Consider the following 23,984-nt stretch of genomic DNA (forward strand, 5'->3'; position numbering starts at 1 on the left):
GAGAGAGAGAGAGAGAGAGAGAGAGAGAGAGAGAGAAAGAAAGAGAGAGAGAGAGAGAGAGAGAGAGAGAGAGAGAAAGAAAGAAAGAAAGAAAGAAAGAAAGAAAGAAAGAAAGAAAGAAAGAAAGAAAGAAAGAAAGAAAGAAAGAAAGAAAGAAAGAAAGAAAGAAAGAAAGAAAGAAAGAAAACACTGTGACTTTGACTCGGAATTTTGTCAAGAGGCCAAAATAATGTTGTTTGACTAGAATCACAGGCACCTCTCACAGGGTACTGTTTTCCTATAAAGCATAAAGCACACACATGCCCTAATTCATTTTCCCTTTGAACTCTAAGTCGTGGACAAGTAGTTAGATTTAAAAAAAAAAAGGTTCTTTTTTTTTTTAAAGATCAAACAATAATGATTAACATCAAGAGCGTAAAAGAAGTCTGGTTAGAAGCAATGGATTAAACCCATTGGGGTCTGTTTTCCTGTATCCCCTACCCTCAACCCCACTCCGACAGTCTTTTTCCAGTGATCTAGAAACTTACAATAAATACTTATTCAGCACTTATACTCATTTCACAGGTATAAACAATTTAGTTTAACACAGTGTTAGTAACAGTAATTAATTAAAACAGGAACCTACCAAATGACATGGTTTCTTTCTTCATTCCATTCTATGGCCATACCCTAGGTGGGTCACTCCTTGATGCACTTCTACCCTTCCTTCTCCCATAAAGGTGAGCAACATTTTTCTCTAGACATGCAGATAGAGCTGTTGAAGGTGTGAGACAAGTGTGAATTCAATTATGCTAGGTCCCAAATGAGGTAGGGCTGAGGGTGGTATAGAGCTATGGAATCCAGTACTATCACAGGGTCGAGAATACCTAGGCTGTATCCTTTAAATAGAGAACCATTAAGGACATGAAAACAGGGAGGAAGACATCAGATACTTCAAGCTTCCAAGAAAAAAATCACTTTGGCATCCAAATGATCTGGATTCATAAAAATTAATTCATAAGAATATATATACAGTAATACTTTTAAGTTTGTACAGTGTTTTTAGATTTAGGTTTGAACTTTTTGGTGTCCCAAAAGTCTTAGTGCAACTTTAATAGGTTAAAACTGTGCTAAGACTTTTGGAATACCCTGCATTTCACATACATTATTTCTCTCCCTGTTTTAAAGAAGAAGAAATTGGGAGTCAAAGAGGTTAAGTCTCTTAACCTTCTTGATGCAAAGTTTCTACTATATCACATTGCCCTCCATAAAATTACCTTTTGAGTGACTCTAGATAAATCGAATCATGGCCAAATACCAATTTAGTTTTGGCTTTGTAAACAAAGACAGAGAGAAGCAAACTTGTAGTGTGTTACTTACCTGATACATACATATAAGTATCCAGATTTTCATTTTTTCTGTTTTGCAGAAGAGTGTGACCTATATGGAGAAACAATTTAGCTTAGTACTTAAAAGGCTGAACTTGAATAGATCTGGATTCAAATATTACCTATAGTACTGTGTATTACCTGTGAATATTTATGCATTCATGGGCAAGTAACTTCAACCTTCTGAATCTTAATTGTCTCATCTATAAAACAGGGCTAAGAATTCTCCATGTACCCACTTCACAGGCAGAGCCATAACCAGCAATCCTGATACCAGAGGCAACCACCTTCAAATCAACTTAAAGACTGATGCAATGTGTTGGGAAGGAAAGAGACTTCAGGCCATAAGGTCCCCAGACAGAGACCACAAGATTAATATCCCAGAATGCCTAGAGGCCACTATTGAGGAGGACTCTGAGGGGAGAGCAATGGTAGAAGTGTATGAAGGAGGGGCCCACCTAAGGTATGGCCACAGAGAAAAAGGAAGAATGCATGTCATTTTGTAGCTTCCTGTTTTAATTAATTATTGTTGCTAACTCTATTAACTAACCTGTTTTGACCCTGGAGTAAGTGTAAGTTCTATATAAGTATTTAGTATTAAGTATGTCCTACTTATGCCTGAGTATAGGTATTTAATACTCTCAATTTTAGTACCCTGAGGGAAAGCCTTAGTCACCAGTCACTGGTTATATCTCAGCTTACAGGGCTAAAATGAGACTCAAATGAGATAACATATGTAAAGAACTTTACACATCTTCAAGGACTGTATGAGTATCAGCTGTTAGAGACCAGAATCTCTTAGCATATGCCCACCCAGAAATGTCAAGTGTTCTTTGTACTGTGGTCGGTTATTCCTTTATTAATGAGATCCAGGTTAATTTCATATTGTGTTAAGTGATTTATTTATTTATCAAAGTGACTACTTCAAAGCAGTTGGAACTTTGATTTGATGTTGGAGGAGTGGGGACTTAATTTAACCAAATTAAAGGCAGAGTTTTCTAATGAAGGAATGATGCAGATAAAGTGAATTTTCATCATAAAAAAATAACCTTGGTGCTATCTGAATCAGTTTCAATGAAATGACTTTAAACACTTCTAATATGTGTTGCCAGTACAGTTAACTATCAACACATTCCCTTTAAGTTTCTTCCAATCCATCTATTAAGAAATGTTTTCAGAAGGAAATAAAGAATGTTTGTTCAGCCAAGCTGCAAACAACATAATGATCAAATTGACCATGAAAATAGTAGAAATAATTTCCTAAAACATTCCAATCATATTTATGGTTACAAAAGTATCAGATAGATACTGTGTGCACGCGCGCATGCACACACACACACACACACACACACACCCTTTTCTACACTATTAACAGTCTCTTGAAGAAGATTTAACTGAGTATTTTAACCCTCACTGTTGATGATAACCACCTGACCATACACTAATGTTCTTACAGGTCATGTATTTGAAAGTAGCAGAAATAACCAGTGTATGAGTTGAGTGAACATGCGTTTATTAAGTACTTACTATATGTAAAATACTGTGCTAAGTGCTGGGGATATGAAGAGAAAGGAAGACAGTCCCTGCTCTCAAGGAGTTCACATTCTAAAAGAGGAAAGACAAAACATATGGAAAGTTTCAGCTGCAAGTCAGATGGAAAATCTCATGGTCCTTAGGGTGTTACAGAGAAGCAGATGTTAATGCCTCATCTTGAACAGCATTTATTTAATGTCACTACTCCCAGGGCTCCTGGGCTCAGGCTTTGAGGGGAAATGTCAGTCAAGGTGGTGATGGTGGGTTGACTCTCCTGGCACGTGCTGCCCCATGGCTTCCCTCACGGTCCTGTCCTGCTTCAGCTAGGTTGGTTTACCTGCCCTCTGTGTGGCAGATGGTTGGCAGTTGGTAGGGCTGGTTGGCCTGCTACATTTTCAGTGTGAATACTTATGCCTTGGAAATCAGCAAATGCTATAAATCAAGCCTTTGATGCATTGCTTTGTTAATTGTCTGGATTAAAGAAAGTGATTTAGAAAATGTTAATAAAATATATTGAACTTAAAAGTGCACCATGTGTCCTTTTTTTTTCCCCAGTTGTTAAATATTTACCAACATACCATTGGTTTCTTCCCTCACTTATTTCTCTAAGGGTTGACTGAGAGCAGGTCTGATAAATTACCACGATTCCCAACGCCCTTGCCTTCAGGGTCCTAGGCTGTCCCCATCAGGGTTTAAAGAGAGATAATACATCAATATGGTGATAGTGGATTGACTTGCCTGGCACTTGCCTTTCCCTGAATTAAAGTTCCTTGCTACTTATGGCAAAGGAGTGGCATGTCAAAAACTCAAAACTGAAATCATTATGTCTCCCCAAACTTATCCCTGTTTTGAACTTCTCTGTTTTGGTAGAGGGCATCTTTGCCTTTCCAGTTACCCTGGCTTCAAAATTCATCATTCTTTACTTCTTTTTTACATACACTGACTTCACACACACACACACACACACACACACACAGACACACACACACTGTATAGCTCTACCTTCATGTTATCTCTCTTTTGTGTCCCCTTCTCCCCAGCCAAGCTCATCACCTTTCACCAGGATTACTCCCTACTCTTACTTGCTCTCCCTACTTCCATTTGCTCTCCATTCCAATCTATTCTGTACATTGCTACCAATGTGATTTTTCTAACATGTCACTCTCCAATCAATAAACACCAATGGTTCATTTCTAGGAACAAATGAATTCCTCCATTTTACCTTTAAAGCCCTTCACAATCTGGCCTTAATCTAACTGCCATTATTACCATTCATGAACACTACCACAGCTAAATTAGACTTCTTACTCTTCCTCATACGTAAGACTCCATCTTCATTCCTCATGCCCTTGCACTTGATGCCCCAAATACTTAGAATGCATTCTTAGAAACTTTAATTTCAACTAAGGCTCAGTTCAAGTACCACTTTCTGGTACAACATAGCAGCTTACGAAATCCCTTTTGATCAGTTATATAGATACCTGAGCTTGGAGTCAGAAAGACTTGAGCTCAAGTCCCACCTAGACAATACTACTTACAGTCCTCTATCTTCTCCATGCTCTAATTAACTCACTAAGACCATTAGATACAAAGCAACAGCTGGTTTGCATTGGTAGAAGGAGTTTCCTTCTGTGGCATACACTATTCTAATAAAATGATAGAAATAGTTTAGTTTCTTCACTCCCCACTCACCACCCCCCAAAAAATCTGAAAAGAAGGAATGAACTTAGAATATAGAATCCTTTTGCAATGCAATTTCTTGCTGTATTGGAAAATGGTACTTCCCACCAGTGAATCCTTATACAAAAGACCTGACTTTAAAACTCCAGAGAACAGAACTACTAATACTTGATTTAAGTAATGACAGAAAGAAAAAAGTTGATATTCATATTGTGCCTATGCTACAAGACCAAGTACCCAACTCTTTTTCCGGTTTAAAGAAATAAAGGAAGTTCACAGAGAAGGCACTGAGTGAATCTTCAGAACATATATTATTGAGTCAGGAGGACACTAAGAAATTCAGGACACTGAATCAACAGGGTTGACTTGCTGAAATGAAATTAGAAAGCAAGGTTTGCTTACCCACATAGGAACTGGTTGTTTTCATTTCTAAAACAAACAAAAAAAACCATACAAATAAATCTAGAAATGGAATAGAAATGATTTACTGCCACTGAAGGAATTGTAAATTATCCAAAACCATATTATTTCTCCTTTTCCCCCATTTGGAACTATCCAAATCTACTGAACTTGCTTTGGAGATCATTCTGGTGTGTGTGTGTGTGTGTGTAGAGAGAAAGAGGGAGAGAGAGAGAGAGAGAGAGAGAGAGAGAGAGAGAGAGAGAGAGAGGGGAGCAGGAGGGAGGGAAAGAGAGAGAGATTGAGAATCTCATATGTTATCTTAAGACTTGTAGTATCCTAAGTTATTGTTGTTTATAAAAGAGGTTCTTGACATTTCTGTGTGTCATGGACCCATTTGGCAGTTTAATGAAACCTAGCACCACTTCTCAGAATAATATTTTTAAATCCATAAAATAAAATACATAATATTACAAAAGAAATAAAACGTATTGAAATACTGTTATCAATTTCTTTAAGTTCACAGACCTCAGGCTTTTCTATTGGAAAGGGCCTGTGTTGAAGTATATGCCAAAGTAAATTTCTTCAGTACCCATACCTTTGGAGGGAAACTTCAAAATGTAAACCATCCAAAAAGCCATCTTGTTACTTGGAAAGGCCTCTGAGATGGTATCTTCCAACAACCATATCTTAAATACCTTGACATTTACAGAGACCAGAGTATTTTTATCCCAGGCGATATCAAGAAAAAGCTTTAAAATAGTTTGGTCTTATAAGGTAGAGATAGAGGAAGGCTTAAAACTCAATGCAAAATGAACTAAATATGACTTTTGATAATGAGAGTTCAGTATTTGGTTTGATTTGGGTCCTGAGGAACCTGGAGAACCTACATTGAGGAGAAAAGGAAAGCCTCAGCTAAGCAGTAAATTGCTCCACAAAACAGTTCAAATTATTTGTGGAGTTTTTCTTTTACTGCAACAGATTCTTGGCCAACACTGCACAGATGAACATGTCTTAAATCTCTTCATTGAGTGGCCAGAAGTCACAAGGCTTTTGTTTCAAGGAGGGGAACTTCCATCAACAGCTGCTCAATCCTTGCTCTGTAATACAAGCTTACATTTGGCCTGGGAAATCTTTATTCTTTTGTTTTTGAAATTCAGAATTTATACTTGATTTCTGGTGAAAATAAATCATCCAATAAGAGAATTTTGTGGTCAGTGACCTTCATTTATCATATAATAATTCTAAATTCTTTTTTTATATCCAAAATGCAAAATAACACAATAAACATGTATTAAAGCACCTACTGTTGACCTCTGCAGGGAATATAAGGTTTAGAAAAAATATATTACCTGACCTCAAGGGGGTTCCATTCCTATAGGAGGAAGACATGGTTGGTTGGTTGTTGTGCTTTGTTTTCAGAGAGGACCAAAATGACATCACTATGCTAAAGTCAAGTTTCAATGTGTCTGACTGTGGCTGATCAGACCAATACAAGGTCAGAATGCTCTACCACAGCTCGGGCATAAATAATCCATGTGAACATTTGGGGGTGAATTCTCTAAACATGGGTATCCTGTATTTCCTTTGAGCTGTTTCAATTCTGCTTCACCCATAGAGCACAGAACCTTCTCTGATGTGGGCACGTCATGCTGATCAGTCCTGTGCCATTGTCTCCCATGTCACACAATCAATTCCTAAGTTCATGAGAGAGACCATAAGTGTCCTTGTATCACTTCCTCTGATCACCATGTGAATGCTTGCCCTGTGTGAGTCCTCCGTAAAACAATCTTTTTTGGCAAGCAGATGTTTGGCATTTGAACAATATGGCCAGCCCATCAGAGTTTCAGTCTCTGAAGCAGGAAGATGATATAAACACAGATAAATGGTTAATTTAACATTACATAATGCAGTATGACTCTGGATTAAATGGGCAGGCAAGTGGGGGATGGCAGTAGGCAAAGGCATGGGCTCTAGGGGTTTTGGTCAGGGATTTGGGGGAGGCACAGTGAGCACATTTGTAAGGCCTAGTGTCAGGGGACAGCAGTGGACAATGGGCACAGACTTGGGCCCTAGGGCCAGCAGACAATGGAGAAGCTCTCAGTAGCAGTGGCAACTCAGTTGGCAGAAGAGTGGGAACTGACAGTTGCAAAGACAACCATTGTTAATTATTAATAACCAATGATTTGGGGAGATCCAGAGTTCCCTCCTTTCTCTAAAGTCCCGATTTTAAAAAGTTTAGTCTCTTAAAGGATACTGCTGATAATGAGATTGGACTAAGAGCCCACCATAGCAGGGCAGTCATTGTGTTCTCTTCAGGCTTGGATGGGGTATAAATTCTTTGAATAGATTGCCCAAGGCTGGGGGTTGTCTGGGTACAAGTCTGTCCAGTATCCCTGAGGCTCATGTCTGTGCCCGCTTCTCCCTTCCTTATTGCTCTGCCTGCTGACCATGCTGTCAGGTGTTACCCTCTATGCCAGAAGAAGGGCACTACCACACTATCACCGCTTGGACCTGCCTCTGCCCATTATAACAGGCCTGACTTTGCCCCACTACTCAAAAAATGGCCATAGGCCCATGGGACCACTGCTGTCCTGTGTTCAGCAGAAGCATTGTGGGTGATGCTACTCCTGGTCCCTAACTCTGCCCTCTAGTGCTAGGGAAAAGACTAAACTCTAAAAGCAACAAAGCCAGAGATTCCCCTAGGTCCATGCATGTACTCTATTTCCCATATGCAAGCAGAAACATTGCTGCTGAAGAAATGGGGCCTGAGTTCTGTGTGGAAACTCTAAGGAAGAGATGTCAAACACATGCCCTGTAGACCACCTATAGCCCAAAACACTCCGAGTGGGGCCTAAACCTGATAAAAATGTAAATGGGAAATATTTTTTAAAATAAACAAAAATACAATAAAACATATAAAATATCAATTTGTGATTTTCTAATTCAATATGCAACCTACAGGGATATTTGTGTATGGTGTAGTGACACCCCTCCCCCATCTCTACTTGAGTTTGACAAATAATAGTTTATTTACATTATTTCACAGGTTACACTTTGGTGGTAGAAGCAGAAATTTTTAAAATTAATGCAGCATCCCCCACCCTTCACTAATTAAATAGGAAGTGATTGGCACAGTCATCTATATCCCCAATTCCAGAAATGTTTCTGGGGACAATTTAACATTGTACTTTTGAAGGTTCACCTCAATGGCTTGTACCAATGAATCATAGCAAAATCCAGGTTACAAAACTGTAGTTGATCTCTCAAATTCTGAATTAAAAAATGAACCACACTCGAATAGTAATTTCAGTGCTGTTGTTACAATCCTAAAATTCCAGGGGTCTGTCTTGATTTGCATTCTTTCAAGGTTGAGGTCTTTATGCTATCCTCAATGGGTGACTAGTTTCATATACAATTATAGGAATATAGATTCAGCTGCATGGTCATTTCCAAAAGCCAGTTTAAAAAATAGTTTACAGGGGCAGCCAGGTGGCTCAGCAAGTAAGAGCACCGGCCCCAGTGCCGGGATGACTTGGGGATCGAATCCAGGCTCAGATACTTAGCACCACACCCAGAAATAACTGGCCATGTAACCTTGAGCAAGTTACTTAACCCCGATCGCTATAAAAAATAGTTTACATGAATACAACTCACTTAAAGCTTGGATGGGCCCCTTTTCAGGAAGCCTCCTCTTAGTAAACTGGGTGATGATAACCATTAGTAATACAAAAGCATCCAGTCCCAGAATGGGCTAAGCACAACTGGTTTTTTTTTTTCTGAATTTGCTCTTTTCTAATAAGAGAAAAATCTTTTTCCATCCTCCAAAATTCAGCTCTTTCAGGGTATTTTAAGAGTAAGCTGAGTTCTAAAGAGATGCTCCAGGTCTGAGAAAGAACTGGGAAGAGGCTTCAATGGCCAGATTGGAAAGTCCAACACAGCTGGAGGACATAAGACACAATTTACTCCAATTTTTCTTGATGAATGACCACAATCAGCTTACCATCTAACCTCCCAGAAGTGCAGAGGGAGGAGGGTCAGACACAGGGGTAGAATGGTTCACAATAAGCAACCACAATCCCTAGAGGCATCCTAAAAGTACCACCGGAAATATGAGGGCCAATCTGGGTTGCTTCATCTGCATCGTACATCCCCCACTTGAAAAAGCTAGTTATGCTCCAAACTTGCCAGACTATGCCAATTGTTTTGGGTCACAGCTTCCTCAGGCCTGTCCCTGGTAGCTTAGATTCAACACTGGAACAAAATGAAATACTCAGAGATCATTCAACAGTGAAGAAAAAGATTTACTTAACCAGAGCATAAGAACATTCAACAAGGCTAGGCCTTGGGATCCTTCAAGCTATCTTGCTTGACCAAATTACCCATGGTGATTCACCAAACAAGGTTCAGAGTACACTTTGAATCTCCATTGGCTATTTTGCATACAGATGACCAGCAAATGATGTAAACAGTCTGATCCTTTCATCCTCTGAGCTAAATAAAACTCAAGGATGGTTTAAATCAGGGGAACCTGTGGCCTCAAGGCCATACATGGCCCTCTAGAGGTCCTCAAGTGTGGCCCTTGGACTGAATCCAAACTTCACAAAACAAATTCCTTTAATAAACAAGACTTGTTCTGTAAAACTTGGACTCAGTCAAAAGACTGTTCCCAAAGACCTAAAAGGCTATATGTGTCTTTGAGGCTACAGGTTTCCCACCCCAGTCTAAATGATTTTTAAAGGAAAAATGAGTCCAACTTGAATGGCAGAGGGGTTAGGAAATTGCTGCAATTAATATCGTTCATGCCTATTCATCCCATTACATACCGTCCCATGAGTTCTCCATAGGATAATGTATTAAAATTCGCCTCTTCTTCTCTGAATTTGCTCACATTCCTATTCTTGGGAGAGGCAGCATCCATCAGCTTGGAAGGATTGGGAGGAGAAATGGTTTGGGAGGAAGGGAGAAGAAAGAATCTTGGATGCATCAGTTGTCAAATTTAGCAAAGGAGCCACTCTAGCACTCAGCACTGTGACTGACACAAGGCATTTAATAAATATTTTTTAATTCATTCATTTATTCTTCACTATTAAGCCTAAGTCTGTTAGGATTGATAAACTCTCAATGACACCTTACTACAGAATATAGTTTGAACTTCAGTTCCATCTAGAAACAATTTAAATCATGTGTAAGGGATATTCAAATCTCCAGGCTATCTATCCACAATCCTCTTGAGGAATAAAATCCATGTCCAGAGTTACTCTCCAGATTGATTCCTACTTCTATCTATTAAGGAAAGAAATTGCATTTACAATTAATGCTGGCTGTGGTTGAGATGGGGAAAGAAGGATTTTCTTCTTCACCAAGCAAAAATCTTTTCCTTTTCAAAACACTTCTGAAAAATACATGCCATTGACACCTTTAGGTCACAGTTGTGCAACTGAAGGGTGTCAGAAACATTTTGACTGTAAGGTTAAAGCAGCTCCCACTTTTAAGTGTGATGGCCACGTTACTTTAGTCTACATTTCAGCTGACTCACATTGCCAACCCAGAAGGTAGAGAATGTTCCTTCTTGCTTGTTTTGCAGAGTTGAATACACTGTCAGCACTCAATTAATAACCAATGATCCAAAAGCCTTGGAGGATATTTGTGGTCCACTCTTGGACATGCTTACCTCTGGCATAGCTTCTTGTGCAATGAAAGATTCTGGTGATGTTTCCCAGTGATGTGATGGAGCAATATTTGGAAAGTTCATTGAAGTGGGAGTTAGAGTCCACTATAATGAAGAAAGACCAATTCAGCCAGACAAGAAGCTAAACAACCTATTATCCTGACCTCTCAATGACCATAAACATGGTTGTGCCCTGGATGTCACAGATGATTAAAATGTTTGTTAAAATTGGAAGAATGTTACCTGAATTTCAGACCTTAGCAGAAGCATTTATTTCCCCCAAGAGGACAGTGTGGGACACTAAAAATAACACTGGCTTCAGTGTCAGAAGGCAAGGTTCAAATCCCACCTACCACTATGCTAGGGAACTTCCTCTAAATAGCTTGATATTCCATGAGTACCAATACAACACACAGGAACCATTCAATTTGTCATTCCATCACTCTCACTATATGATAGGTACAGGGATGGGGAACTTGAAATCTTGAGGCCACATGTGGCATTCTAGGTCTCTGGGTGTGGCCCTTTGACTGAGTCCAAGTTTTACAGAACAAATCCTTTTATTAAGGGGATTTGTTCTGTGAAGTTTGGATTCAGTCAAAGGGCTACACTTGAGGACCTAGAGGACCAAATGTGACCCCAGGGCTGCAGGTTCCCCACCCCTAGACTGGCCTATCTTATTTTCTGAGCATGCATCCCTGTTATACTTTTTGTACACACACTATATTCACAAATACACTACAGAACATTAAAACCCACCATGGCCTTCTTGGTGACCCCCCCCAAATTTTTATTTCTCATATATTATGGTATCCCATGATTGATAATGACATAGAATCAACCAAAGACTAGTATTGTTAATAAGATGGAGTTTTGCTTTGGGACCATTCAAAGTACTGCATTATATGCCTTATACAATCTAGTTCACTTTCTCCTAGTCAATTTTGAACCCAGGTCATTGTTCACTTATAACCTCCATCTAATATATATGTACTGATAAACCATCTATATCGGTTTAACATCCATTAATAGTATATCCCAGTTTGGAAAAGTGCGCATTTTTATTCATATTTACCATTCAGATCTATTAATTACCCAGTATGGTCTACTTTTCCAGTCTTCTTACATCTTACTCCCATCTACATACTCTTAGATCCACTGATACTTCAGCTGTTTCTTGTTCAGTTGTTTTTCGCTCATGTCCTACTCTTCATGAACCCATTTGGGGTTTTCTTGGTAAAGATACTAGAGTGGTTTAATATTTCCTTCTCCAGCTCATTTTACAGATGAGGAAACTGAGGCAAACAGAGTTAAGTGACTTACTCAAGGCGACAAAGTTAGTAAGTGTCCGAGGCACAGCACTCTATCTACTGCATGTCCTAGCCACTTCCTTGATGTTCCCCACACCTAACACTCCAACTCCAGACTCCTAGCATTTTAGCTGTCTGCCCCCATGACTAGATTTCTGTCTCTCCTTATTTCTGCATCCTGATTTTTCTAGCTTCCTTCAAGTCTCAGTTAAAGCTCCACCTTCTGCAAGCACTCTTTCTCATTTCTCCTTAATCTTAATGCCCTTCCTCTGTAACTACCCCCAATTTATCCTGTATATATTTTATTGGTACATAGATGTTCGCATGTTGATTCCCCTATTAAACTGAATTCTTGGATACCAGGAACTTTATTATCTTGCTTTGTATCCCCAGCAATTTTCACAGTGCCTAGAACAGTAAAGTAGGCACTTAATAAATGCTAGTTGACTGACTGACTTCATCCATTTGGTTTTTCCTGTGTAGATTCTTAGGTTGGACTCTCTTAAATGATTATGAGTCCAATTTAAGATTCTCTTATGTGTTTGGTGCTTGGTACAACCAGCACAATTTCACCCACAAATGCTAGAGGGCTTTGGGGGATACCTATTGCATTTAGATTGGGCTTAAAAGTGGCAAACACTGTTGGTAATCATTGGTCTCCCAATGGCAGAAATCTCATTAATGTTGAGAGTGATATCAGATGTAAATTTTTTTCTGTGGTATCTTTCAAGGAATTTTTTATAAACTTAACATGTACCATGTCCATAGAAGATACATTGAACAAGAGGATAAGATGGTGTTTTATTCTACCAAATCAAATGCTTGATTTTATAGTTAATAAGCAAAAGTAGGATCTATTTTAGCCAATTATGCTGATAGTAAATATATGGACAGCTGCATAATACTGCTTACAAAAGCTTGCCTGTTCCTTTCTCAAATTTTTAGCAATGGTATTGTCAATATATGTGAAAATTAATCTTTTTTCTATAAGAAAATCACATTTTGATATTTTAATAAAATAAAAGTTACTATAATTCTGCATCTACACATTCAATATTTCCTTTGATGTTCTTCAAAACTACTTTTCATCAGAGTTTAGTTCGGCCTTTATCTTAAGAGTTCATCTTTCTGAATCATTATGGATTGAGGTTTTATTTTTTTTCCAGATTTCCAATTTCCATCTGTAAGTGCATAATTTCTCCTTCCTACAGTTTTAACTGAGACTGAAGACTTTCAACAACATGTGAACTTGCTCCCATTTTTACACCATCATAGAGATTGCTTGCAAAGAAAACAGGCATATCTGTCTTGGGTTAGAGTTGAAAGGGACATTGAAGGTCATCTCATCTAATTTCCTCATTTCACAAGTGAGAAAACTAAGGACCAGAGAGGTTAAGTGACTGGCCTAAAGTCACACAGAGATTAAGTAGTAAAGTCAACATTTGAACATAGATCCTCAAATGCCAAATCCAGTACTCTTTCTTCTTCACCATACTGATATACCTCCCTCTTGGGTTAGGAATTCTTGTCATACCCTGAATCCCGTTTTCTTGGTTACAATACTGTGATTTCTTTTCCCCCCGATCCCATTGGGATGTTCCCCTCTTTTAATTCCTCAGCAGTCTCAAAACTGAGTTACCTCTATCACAAATATCCTCTGGACTGGTCCAGATTCTTTTCCCACCTTTGTATTCATCAGTTTCATTTCAGGAAGCTTTTGAGGGACTTTGATATTGGGGGGAAGGATAGGACAAATGGGGTAGTTTCATTGTTATTCATTGAAAAAATGTTTTCAAAATCTTGCCCCATTTCTTTTAGCATTTTGTGCCTTTTCATTATCCTTCATGGTCTTGAGATGTTGTCTTAATTGGATTCCTCGCTATGCTATTTGTAAACTTGTTTTCCATTTTATTATTTCTATATCTTTTTTGTTTTCTTTTGTTCACTCTTTTAAAAAGTTGTTTTTCATTCTCTTTTTTGGCATAGCTATTACTCAACCATAAATTACTACTACCACCATTCCTGCCCTGAAGAATCCCTCCCTTGTAGCAAATCTGTAGAATACAGCATTAACACGTTGGTCATGTCTGAGAATGCATATTTCAATCTGTCTATTGGGTACTTTGCCATTCTATCAAGAAATGGAAGCCATGTTTCATCATCAGTCTTTTGCTGCCTTGAACAGAGTTCTAAGGACTTTCAAAGTTGATTTTTTTTCATATTATTGTTGACATCATTTTAGTTGCTTGCCTGCTAGTATTCATTTTCCTAGGTATCATTTTGGATAAGTCATCCATTACATTTGTCATTTCTTAAGGTGTGTTAATATTCCATTACATTTTCATAATGCAATTTTTCAGCCATTCTCTAACTAATGGGGCCCTATTTTGTTTTCAGTTCTAAGACCCTTTCTTTCTCTATATCTAATATCTGATGATCCTTTGGCCGATGTCTCATACTACCTTTCTTAAGTCCATTGTTTGGCCCTTGTTTTTCCTTTAAAATACTTTTTCACATTTTTTTATAGGAACACAGTCTCCCTGATAATCTAGAAAGTGAAAATTAGTTCCCTGAGTCCTTTCACCTTCCTCTCTACTGGGAAGATAACCTGTACTTCAGGAATAGATGATTATGTATCTATGCTAGAAAGATAAACACCACACACTCCTTGAAGGTCACTACAAAATTTTCCTTGCCCTTCATAGTTGTTAGAAGCATGATCTTCAATCCCCATTTTCTTCATGCTCTTATTGGTAACTTTGGCAGCCAGCTCCTATGAGGAAGTACTGAACAATCAACTATCTTACTCATGAGTGAAGTTTTTCTTTTCCAATCTATTCTCCTGAGAAGAGATTAGCTTAACTAAACTGCCTCTCACTGATAGTTCTTTTCTGATAAAGTCCCATTGCAAAAATTCCCAGGGCCAACTCCTTTTCCTCATTTAATCTTTTCTGAGCATCACTTTTTAGAAGACTTCTCCTGGGTTCTCACTTCTCAGCACTCTTTAATGACCACTACCATCAAGCAGCATAAATGTCAATCTTCCTGCCTTTTCTCCCGAGGTCAGGCTAGCCTTATTCACTGCCTTTAATTCATGAATAGTAATTTCCTATCAAATCCTAAAAAAAAGAATTTCAGAGAACCAGTTATCACAAGATGCAGCCTAGTATTAGCCAAAGAAATTATCTTTAAGCCAGAAAGACCTGAGTTCAGCTCCCATCTCTAACACATAATGGGTGTGTAACCCTAGGTAGATCACTTAACCTCTTAGTACACTAAGCAAATTTTTAAAGAATTGTTTCATTTATTTTTAATATTATTTTAGTTTTCAGCTTTGAGTTCCAAATTCTCTCCCTCCCAATCACATTCTTCCACACTCACTGAGAAGACAAGCAATATGATATCAACTATACATATGAAATCATGCAAAACTTAGTCATTTTTTTAAGAAGTCAGAAAAATTAAGAGAAAATCATACTTAAATTTGGAGTCAGAGTTCATCAGTTTTCTCTCTGGAGGTCAATAGCATTTTTTTTCATCATGAGTTTCTTGGAATTTTCTTAGATCCTTATTTTGATCAAAGGAGCCAAGTCTTTCACAGTTGATCATCATTACAACATTGCTGTTACTATGCACAATGATCTCCTGGTTCTTCTCATGGCACTTTCAATCATTAGTTCATATACATCTCACCATATTTTCATGAAGTCACCCCCTTCATAAATTCTTATAGCACAATAATACTCCATCACAATTATATGCCACAATTCATTCAGCCATTTCCCAATTCATGAACATCCTTTTAATTTCCAATCCTTTGCTACTACAAAAAGTGCTGCTATAAATGTTTCTCTTGAGTCTTGTGTTTGAATGTCAAATTTCCTAGTCAATGGATTTTTTATCAGGAATGTTCGAAAGGCCTCTATTCCATTAAACATTTCTGTTAAATTAAACATTTAAAAAAAAACATCCATTAAACATCCATTTTTCCTCTGAAAGATTATACTCCATTTTTCTGGGTAGGTAATTCTTTGTTGTAATCCCAGCTTCTTTGCTTTCTGAATTATCATATCCCAAACTCTCCATTTCCTTAATGTGGAAACCACTAAATCTTTTGTGATCCTGAATGTGCCTCCACAATATTTGAATCACTTATTTCTGACTGCTTGCAGTATTTTCCCTTTCACCTGGGAGTTCTGGTATTTGATTTAACATTCCTGAAATTTTTCATTTTAGGATCTCTTTCAAGAGATGTTGAGAAGATTCTTTCTATTTCTATTTTACCCTCTAGATTTAAAATATTAGATCAGTTTTCCTTTATTACTTCTTGAAATGCGATGTCTACATTCTTTCTTTGATCATGATTTTCAGGCAGTCCAATAAATCTTAACTCATAACTTCTCAACCTGTTTTCCAGGAGAGGTATATTTCCAATAAGATATTTTACATTTTCTCCTATTTTTTTCTTTTTTTTTGACTTTGTTTTATTGTTTCTTCTTATCTCATTTGAGACATTAGCTTTTACTTACTCAGTTCTAATTTTTAAGGAATTAATTTCTTCAGTGAGCTTTTGCACCTCTTTTTCCATTTGTTCAATTCTTTTTTAAAGGGTTGTTTGCTTCAGTGAATTTTTTTGCTTCTTTTACTATTAGGCCAATTCTGTTTTTTTAATGTTATTTTCTTTATTATTTTTGTGCCCCTTACCAATATATTAATTCTTTTTTCATAATTCTCTTTCATCACTCTTATTTCTTTTCCCAATTTTTCTTCTACCACTCTTATCTCTTTCTTTAACTCTTCCAGGAATTCTTGTTGGGCTTGCATTCAAATAACATTTTACTCTGAGGTTTTAGTTTTAATTCTTTTCACGTTATTGTCTTCTGATTTTGTCTTGGTCTTCCCTGCCATTTTAGCTTTTAATGGTCAAGTTCTTTTTTGTTGTTTTTGTTGTCATTGTTTGCTCATTTCCCCAAACTATTTCTTAATTTTGAACTTAATGTTAAAATTGGGCTCTGTTCACCTGGGGGAGGAGAGGTACTGTCCTAAGCTTAAGGCTTTTCATGCTGCTGTTCCCAGAGGTAGTTCTGGGGTGCTTTCAAGATGATGTGATCCTGGAAGACATAGGGTCTCATGATCTATGTTCTGATCTTTACCCAGGAAGGGCCCCTACTCCCTTGCAGCCACAAGTACTAGCACTTCTCTCTGTCTTGGAACAGAAACCCAGAACTGCCAATTGTCATTTGCTATATGTCAGCAAAGGGTCCCTGTAGCCTCTTTCTGGTCAGTTTTCTGACCTCCTTATCATCTTTGGGCTGAAAGTTCCCAAAGCTGCTGCCTTTGCTATGGCCATTGTAGCTGTCCCCATGTGTGATCCAGATAGGCCTCTACCCCAGTATCAAAGATGTCTCCTGCTGACCTCTTAAGTTTTCTTAGGTTGGAAAAGTGTTCCACTCTGACCTTTTGTTGGCTCTGCCACTCAAAAATTTGACTTAAGTCATTATTTACAGTTGTTTAGAATGGAATGTTGAGAGAGTTCAGCTGAATTGCTGCTTCTCATCCACCATCTTGGCTCTGACCCCCACTCTAGGCAATTTTAAAGCCTATAAAATGCATATAAGGTGTTAACTTACATTGACAGAGCCAGTTTCCTTACCTGGGAGTTTCCTATACTGATAAAATCACAGGTCCAGTACCTGTGTATCTAGTACTATGCCCATCTAAGTTATCACAACCAGGAAATTCTTCCAACTTATGTTATGACCATGATAGCAATAAGAATCTAAAGTTGGGTTTTATGTTTGAAGCCAGATGTGATGTTGAAAGTACCTGGACTTAACCAAAGGCCATTTTATCCATTCACTTCTGGATCTAAAACACATGTTGAGTTTCTTACCACCCAGTTGCCAAAGGCCTAAAGGAAAGATACCATCCAAAAAAATCTCCATGTGGAGCTAGGCCTTGGTAATATATAACAGACTTCCTTTAGTGCCTCAAAAGTTCTTCCAACAGCACCTATATGTCAAAGCCCAGTAGTGCCATAATAATCAAAGTACCACTATGAAGAAGGCAGTGTGGCATAGCAAATAGTGTGCCAGACTTGGAATCAGGGAAAAAAAACAAATTTCAAATCTAATCTTAAGCATTTTTAAGCTTTGTGATCTTTAATCTCTCATGCCTTAATTTCTTCATCTATGAAATGAAAGGGGTGGACTCAGTGATGTCCAAGGGCCTTTTAGCTCTAAATCCATTTAATATGTCTTTTCTAAAAATTGTATAGCCAGAATTTCACTTTCTGTATCTTCTATGTAAACAATATCTTATGATGGAAGGAACTGGTATGATTAGACTCAGGGTACCAGGGACCCAGTTGAGTAGTTGATGAAAGAGACCGAGGTGGTTTCAAGTTATCCTAGAGAATAATGAGTAATAGGATGGGAATAAAGCAGTGAATGAATTCAAAGGATTCTGTAGAATTGGGGTAGTGGGGAGGAGGAAATTGCCATTTAAACTATCCATAATAGAGTCTGAACTCAGGAAAAAGTCCAAAGAATTATCTGCTTCCTGGGTAGCCAAAAAGACAAGGTGAAACCCTCTCACTTAGACTAGGGCTAGAAGCAGAATGGAAATAAGAAAAGAAGACATACATCTAAGGTAGCCAAAGAATGACTGCAGCAAGGCAGAGACTGGCCTACAGTTGATGGACAAAAGTGAGGAGTAACTAAATAAGACCCCTCTTACCCTGGACAAAGACAAGCTCAAGCTGCTTAATGTGCCTGTAATTACTTGGTTGTATATTATTTGCATCCTAATCATTTCTAATACAAAAGGAATAGTCATTGCTTTACTCAAGACAATAGCCAAATGATGTGTTGCCTTTGTACTACTTAACATACAGCAATCTGTACTGCTTATCCCAACCCCTACTCTCCCTGATGACTTGAGTGAATCAAAGTGAATCAAATTCTGTCAGGGCTCTAAGGGTAACTGGAGGGGTTAAGGAAATATCTTTCTAGTACTATAGCTCATGAGCTCCCACCAGTGCAATTTACAACATAGTTATAGGTTAAGAATAATTTAATCAGCCAGATTTAAGTGGTTTTTTAAAGGGGGTATTTATCAAGGTAGTACAATAAGAATTAGTTTTAAAATATACCTGCTTTCTTCTCACTCCCTCCAAATTTTTTTACATATTATCCTAAAGAAGTTCCAGTTTGGTATAGTTTTTTTTTCCTAATCTATTTATAGAACTGTGGAGCAGCAGGGTAGTGTGTCCTGGACTCCTAATGGAGACACTGCCATCAGCTGCTGCTGTGCCAGGGGACAAGGCTAAGGATGTTGATAGAAAGAAGGGAAATCCAAAATCCTCTTGACCTCTCAAAGCCCACAAGGTCCTCCCATAGACATGACCAAGGCTAAAGCCAGTAGTCCCTTCCTTCCCAAGTAAATCCTTCTCTGCTGGTTTAGCTGGAATTCTCTTTCCTCCTTTACTACTCACAGGAAGCTGAAATGTCCTGTAGATGCTTAAGTGTCTTGGGTTCTGAATTGCTCTTCTATTTTATAGATGAATCCATAGGGTATGACTGAGTTTTGGGAAGTTTTTGCTTTTTTAAGTCAGTCTGTTGTTTCTGTTGACATCACTCCAAGTCATCCAAGGACATTTTGCACTTAATCTGATTGGCTGATTGATTGAAACTTGTTCTTATCACATTAAGGTATCAGGGCATCTTATTACTTTAAGTGATGTGAGGTAACTTGATTGATTTATTCAATCAACTTTGCCTTCTTTGTTTTATTACTGAGAAAAAGCATAAAACAGAAAAGAAAATGGTCTGTATTACCAAGATTCTTACTTTCTTTACTCTCGGGTCCTTACATGGTAACCATTTGGCATTTCATGCCACTACATGCCTTTTGTACTCTGTTTCTCCTACAGTGTGACATGACAGTAGATACATCATTCCTTGCTTATACTAAAAATAGGAGCACTTTAAACTTTTCAATGGGTTTTTCCTAAAATATCCCCAATAGAAATCAAGCAAAAATTGTTGTTTCCAAAATGGGAATGTAAATAGTTTAACTTTATTGAATCCTTTATGATTAGTCTTTCATGTTTACCTTGTTATGTTTTTTTTCTTGAATCTTGTATTTAAATTTTCTATTCAACACCCATTTTTCATCAGTAATGTTTTAAAGGCCTCTATTTCATTAAATATAATTTCCCCCAAAAAAAATTCCACTCAGTTTTGTGGGGTAGGTTGTTCTTAGTTGTAATCCTAGTGCCTTTGTTTTCTGGAATATCACACCCCAATCCCTCCATTCCTTTCATGTGGAAGGCACTAAATCTCATGTGATCCTGACTGTGGTTCAGTAATATTTGAATTGTTTCTTTCTGGTTGCTTGAAGTATTTTTTCTTTAACCTGGGAGCTCTGGAATTTGGTAGTTTTCATTTTGGTATCTCTTTCCTGAGGTGATCAGTGAATTCTTTCAATTTCTATTTTAGCCCCTAGATCTAAAATATTGGGGGAGTTTTCCTTTGTCATTTCTTGAAATGTGATATCTAGATTCTCTGATCATGGTTTTCACATAGTTCAATAATTGGTTTTTAAACATTTTTGTAAATAATATTTTATTTTTTCCAATTACATGTAAAGATAATTTTCAGCATTAATTTTCATAAGATTTTGAAATTTTTCTACCTACTTCTCTCCATTCCCCTATCACTAAGGCAGCAAGCAATCTAGCATAAGTTATACATATGCAATCATGTTAAACATGTTTTCACATTAGTCATATTGTGAAAGAAGAAACAGAACAAAAGGGAAAAAAATTTAAAAAGTGAGAATAGTATGCTTTGATCTGCATTCAAAGTCCATCCGCTCTTACTCTAGATGTGGAGAGCATTTTCCGTCATGAGTCTTTTGGAATTGTTTTGGATCATTGTATTGTTGGGAAGAGCTGATTCTGTCATAGCTGATCATCACAAAGCACTTCTGCTCCTGTGTAAAATGTTCTCTTGGTTCTCCTCATTTAATTAAGCATCAGCTCATCTAAGTCTTTCCAGGTTTTTTCTGAAATTGGCTTGCTCATCATTTCTTATAACACAATAGTGTCCATTACATTCCTATAGCACAACTTGTTCAGACACTCCCCAATTGATGCACATTCACTCAATTTCCAATTCTTTGCCATCACAAAAAGAGCTGCTATAAATATTTTTGTACATGTGGGTCCTTTTCCCTTTTTTATGATCTCTTTGTGATTCAGACCTAGTAGTGTTGTTGCTAGATAAAAGGGATTATACAGTTTGACTGTCCTTCGAGCATGGTTCCAAACTGCTCTCCAGAAGAGTTGGATCAGTTCACAACTCCATCAATACTGCATTAGTGTCCCAATTTCCCTATGTCTTCTCCAACATTTATCATCTTTTTCTGTCAGATTAGCCAATCTGATAGATATGAGGTGTTACCTCAAAGTTGTTTTAATTTGTATGAATTAAATTAATTTATTGTCAACAAGGCAATCAATAAATCGATAGATTTGGAACATTTCTTCATATTACTATGTAGATAGCATTACTTTCTTCATCTAAAAACATCCTGTTCATTTGCTTTGACCACTTATCAATTGGGGAATAATTTGTATTATAAATTTCACTTGATTCTCTCTATATTTGAGAAATTAGGCCTTTATCAGAAATACTGATTGTAAAAATTGTTTCCAGCTTTCTGCTTTACTTCTAATCATTGTCTCATTGGTTTTGTTTCTGCAAAGACTTTTAAATTGAATGTAATCAAAATTATCCACTGTGCATTTCATAATGCTCTACATTTCTTATTGGGTCATAAATTCCTCCCTTTTCCATAGATCTGACAGTTTACTCTCCTAATTTGCTTATGCTATGTCTAGATCATGTGCCCATTTTGACCTCACTTGGTTTATGGTGTGAGATTGGTCTATACCTAGTTTCCACCATACTATTTTCCAGTCTTCCCAGTAGTTTTTGTCAAATAGTGAGTTCTTATCCTAGAAGCTGGAATCTTTGGATTTATCAAACAGTAAATTACTATGGTCATGTACGTTTGTATCTTTTGTACCAAATCTATTCCACTGATCCACTCTATTTCTTAGCCAGCACCAAATAGTTTAGATGATTGCTGCTTTGTAATGTATTTTTAGACCTGATACAGCCAAACCATGTTTCTTTGGATTTTTTTCATTAATTCCTTTGTTATTCTTGAACTTTTGTTCTTCCAGATGAATTCTGTTATGATATTTCTAGTCCTATAAAATAATTTTTGGTAATGTTATTGGTATGGCACTGAATAAGCAAATTAATTTAGGTAGAATTATCATTTTCATTATATTAGCTCAATCTACCCATGAGCAATCAATATTTTTCCAGTTGTTTACATCTGATTCTATTTGTGTGAAAAGTGTTTTGTAATTGTGTTCACATAGTTCTTGGGTTTGTCTTGGCAGGTAGACTTAAATATTTTGTATTGTCTATAATTATTTTAAATGGAATTTCTCTTTCTATCTCTTGCTGCTGGGCTTTGTTTGTAATATATAGAAATTCTGATGATTTATGTGAGTTTACTTTATATCCTGCAACTTTACTAAAGTTGTTAAGCATTTCAAGTAGTAATTTAGGTGATTCTCTAGGATTCTCTAAGTATACCATCATATCATCTACAAAGAGTGATAGTTTTATTTTCTCATTGCTCATTATAAATCCTTCAATTAACTTTTATTCTCTTAATGCTCTAAAATTTCTAGTGTAATATTGAATAATAATATTCATAATGGGCATCCTTGTTTCACTCCTGATTTTGTTGGGAAATCTTCTGGCTTATCCCCATTACAGAAAATTCTGGCTGATGGTTTTAGATAGATATTACTTATCATTTTAAATAAAGCTCCATTTATTCAAATGCTCTAAGAGGAATGGGCACTGTATTTTGTCAAAAGTTTTTTTCTGCATCTATTGAGGTAATCATATGGTCTCTGTTAGTTTGGTTACTGCTGTGATCAATTATGTTGATACATTTCCTAATATTGAATCAGCCTTGCATTCCTGGTATAAATCCCTCCTGGTCATGGTGTTTTTCCAATGTGGTATTTTACATTTTCTTCCATTTTTTCATTCTTTTGATTTCTTTTGACTGATTCTTGATGTCTCATAGAATCATTAGCTTCTACTTGCTCAATTCTAATTTTGAAGGAATTATTTTCCTCACTGAACTTTTGTACCTCTTTTTCTATTTGTACAATTTTGCTTCTTTCTTCAGTGAATTTTTGTTTCTCTTTTACTATTAGTTTAATACTGTTTTTTAAGGTGTTAATTTCTTCATTATTTTTTGTGCCTTTAACCAAGCTATTAAGTCTCTTTTCATAATATTCTGGCATCACTCTCATTTCTTTTCACAATTTTTCCTCTTTCTCTTTTTTCCTCTCATCTCTTTTGTTAACTTTTCTGGAAACTCTTGTTGGACTTGTATCCAATTAGCAGGTTTATTTTACTCTTTAATTTTTGCTGTTTTCACATTGTTGTCTTCTAAGTTTGTATCTTGGTCTTCTCTGACATCATGGTAGCTTATTATGGCCAAGTACTTTTTTTAATTTTTTGCTCATTTTTCCAGTCTATTTCTTGATATTGAACTTCATGTTAAAATTGGGTTCTGCTTATCTTGGGCAGGGTAGGGGCTTGGGGGAAGCACTCTCCCAAGCTTTAGCCTTTGGGGGCTGCTGTTTGTAAAGTTAATTATGGAGCTAGTTTTCAGTGCTTCCAAGGTGATGTCATCCAGGGAAAGCTGTGGTCATTTTTCTCCTAGTTGGAGCTTTGTTCTCTACCCAGGAAGGGGCTCTGATCCCCTGCAGCCACAAACTCCTCTTGGCCTGGAACTATTAACAGGTTCCCTACTCTTCTGTAGGCAACAAGCACTGGTGCTCTTCTTTGCCTTGAAACTACAACCAAGGCCCCTGCTCCCTTGTGACTGACCATATGTGCTCCTCTCTGCCCTGGA

At 37.2% G+C, this 23,984-nt stretch overlaps 1 pseudogene; it reads right to left on the reverse strand.

Moving 5' to 3' along the window:
- The window catches only part of LOC138166385 (procathepsin L pseudogene), a 188,625-nt pseudogene that overhangs the window by 86,665 nt on the left and 77,976 nt on the right, over nt 1-23,984 (reverse strand).

This window comes from Petaurus breviceps, unplaced genomic scaffold, assembly GCF_028583685.1.
Source record: "Petaurus breviceps papuanus isolate PSGF00001 unplaced genomic scaffold, PetGlider_PUasm1.0 126, whole genome shotgun sequence".
Classification (NCBI taxonomy): domain Eukaryota; kingdom Metazoa; phylum Chordata; class Mammalia; order Diprotodontia; family Petauridae; genus Petaurus; species Petaurus breviceps.